We start from the raw sequence: 3,192 nt of genomic DNA, 5'->3' as shown, positions 1-3,192 counted from the left end.
TATGCTGTTCTTATTTATAATAAAAGTGACTCTAAAATTACACAATACATTATTTACCATCCATTTCTATTGAGCAGAAAATAACTGAAACACAACCAAAACTAACAACAAATGCATCCAACAAGTTTGAAGAGTCAAATTGCATGCTAGGAATATGGGACCAAATACAAAACCTTTCAATACTTTATTAATAAGAATCTTCATTGGTGTCAATAATTATGAACCCTGCCATGTTGAGAGAAAAAAAGACATTTGATGAAATGTCATTGTATTGTCATGTTCAGATTGAACACAGACAGTTTTGTAGCTTCATTGATGCTGACAGAGGTGTATAAATTCCAGTGGTGGAAAAAGTACCCAATTTCCATACAAGAAAAGACGCCTTTTAATAGAAAACGACTGAAGTAAAGTGAATGTCACCCAGTAAAATACTACTTGATTCAAAGTATTTGGTTTTAAATATACTTCGGTATCAAAAGTAAAAGTTTAAATAATTTCACATTCCTTATTTAAGCAATCTAGACGACAAGATTTTCTATTTTCTATTGTTTTACTGCTAGCCAGGGGCACACTCCAACACTCAGCGTTTGCATTGGGTAGAATTACCCTCTTACATTTTTGTGCATTAAACAAGAGCGGGGGTTCTACTAAGCTACAGTGCAGTAGGAATGTTTTCAGACCCCATTCCACATTTTGTTACTTTCCAACCTTATTCTAAAAGTACTTAAATAAATAAAAAATAATAATCAATACACAATACCCCATAATGACAAAAGCAAAAACAAGTTTGTATGTACATTTTTCAAATGTATTAAAAATAATATCAGAAATACCTTATTTACATAAGTACCCAGAAATGAACATTGTAGTGATAGATGAAAACTCCATTTTTTTCTTTCTGAGCTTGCGAGTGTGATCTTACCAGCTTTAACTTGTTACCTTTTAGAATCCCTTCCCCTGGCATTTCACACAGACTATCCAAACCCGGAATCGGTTCTCTCCCAGCCACCATAAAGAATGAGTCCTGTATTGCTGCTGACCCTTCGTAAACAGCAAGGGAAGAATCTGCATAACTCTTGATTCTGTTCCTGTTAGACCACATGCTCCACATCTGAGACACGGCTACAAAGATTTGCACTTTAGGACACTGTAGCACAAGCATTTCACTACATTCACATTAACATCTGCTAACCTTGTGTATGTGACCAATAACAGTTGATTTGATTTGAGTGGCCGAGTTACAGTTTTGACTGGTGGTGAATTTAAAACTGTTACAGAGTTTAATGGCTGTGATAGGAGAACACTGAGGATGGATCAAACACATTGTAGTTATTCCACAATACTAACCTTGACTAGTTTGATGGGGCGGCAGGTTGCAAAAAATTTGCAAATAAATTCATTAAAAATCCTACAATGTGATTTTCTGTATCTTTCTCATTTTTGTCTGTCATAGTTGAAGTGTACCTATGATGAAAATTACAGAACTCATCTTTTTAAGTGGGAGAACTTGCACAATTGGTGGCTGACTAAATACTTTTCCCCCCCACTGTACATATGAATGTGAATGTACACGTTTGAAATTCAATATGTCTTTATATAATGTTCAATACATTTACTGAAATGTCTAATCAAATGCATTCACTTTGTCATTATGTATTTGGTATTATGTGTAAAAAATATATTTAATAAAATTAGTAAAACAACAAAATGTGAAATAAGTCAAGGGGTATTAAACGTTTCTGAAGGCACTGTACATGATAATTGTTTACTCTAGTATGCCCACAAGACTTACAACACTTGTCTGAAGGTAGCCCAGTACCACTGCTCTAATATCCATAAACACTCAATATTATGAAAATTATGAACCAGAATGACATTTACGCTAACGGGTGGCCATAAAGAACTAGCTAAAAGCCACGCCTCCAATAAGCCATGTCTCTAATCTGACAGTCTGCCACCTCTACAATATGTTAATAAAAAGGTTCACATTTTAACCCCTCACATTACCAAAGGTTTCCAGTTTGAACTTTTACACAGAGGTTCCTCTGAGACCCTTTTCAGAGGGGTTACTCAAGGACCTGCAAAGGTTCAGTTGGTGTGGCAAACCAAAAGGTTCTTCCAGGCAGCTCTACTTCTAAGAGTGTACAGTCATTATTGCTGATCTTTATGAAGGGTGTTAATCATTTCAGGACACCACTGAATGATAATGTACATGTGAATGCACACGTTTGTCATTGTATGTACAGTATATGAACACGTTTATCATAATGTAAAATTGTATAGGAACAATGCTATGATATCATGTTGCATGTTCATTCCTTGATATAGTTTGATACCCAATATTACCCATTGATATCCTTTCATTCATTGGCATCCGATATTATGTTGCTTGTCCATTAATTCATGTCCCTGTTTGTTTTCCAGGGGTTAATGTAACGTGTGAAAATCAATCGGTTGTTCCAGGACAGAACCACAACCTGACATGTAGAGTGCAATACAGTGATGTAGGTCAGAATAATATGGGATGTAAAACTACAAATTATTTCTGGAAACATAAATCAAAATCTCCAATACGAAATTGTGATTGTATAAAAGATTGTAACACTACGATAACAACCAACACCTACTTTTGTGAGATCAAAAATGTTACCAAAGCTGATGAGGGAAACTACACTTTTACCATTAACACAAACTGTGGCAACGGAGATGGCACATTGAATGTTTCATGTAAGTTACATGTAAGTACAATGCTAATATATAGTGACCAGTGTTAAATAAGTTAAATGGGTTCATGTGATATGACCAGGAAAAGGTTCAGTAATTCAAATTAAATGTGATAATACAGTATTCATATACACGGAGTTAACAAAACATTAGGAACACCTGCTCTTTCCATGACATAGACTGACCAGGTGAATCCAGGTGAAAGCTATGATCCCTTATTGATGTCACTTGTTAAATCCACTTTAATCAGTGATGATGAAGGGGAGGAGACAGGTTAAAGAAGGATTTGTATTTATTTAGCATTGAGATAAATGAGACATGTCTTGTGTATGTGTACCATTCAGAGGGTGAACGGGCAAGACAAGATTTAAGTGCATTTGAATGAGGTATGGTAGCAGGCGCCAGGAGCACCGGTTTGAGTGTGTCAAGAACTGCAACGCTGCTGGGTTTTTCACACTCAACAGTTTC

General features: G+C 35.6%; 1 long non-coding RNA gene across 1 annotated transcript in view; it reads left to right on the top strand.

Moving 5' to 3' along the window:
* Nucleotides 1–2,707, top strand: part of LOC135503778 (uncharacterized) — a 3,464-nt gene extending 757 nt beyond the window's left edge. Inside the window, exon 3 of the long non-coding RNA XR_010450001.1 lies at nucleotides 2,425–2,707. This is a non-coding gene — a long non-coding RNA (uncharacterized LOC135503778). The remainder of the gene's footprint in view (nucleotides 1–2,424) is intronic.
* Nucleotides 2,708–3,192: the final 485 nt, after the last annotated feature.

Source organism: Oncorhynchus masou, chromosome 18 (genome assembly GCF_036934945.1).
Source record: "Oncorhynchus masou masou isolate Uvic2021 chromosome 18, UVic_Omas_1.1, whole genome shotgun sequence".
NCBI classification, from domain to species: domain Eukaryota; kingdom Metazoa; phylum Chordata; class Actinopteri; order Salmoniformes; family Salmonidae; genus Oncorhynchus; species Oncorhynchus masou.
This window is presented reverse-complemented; position numbering and strand designations above follow the sequence as displayed.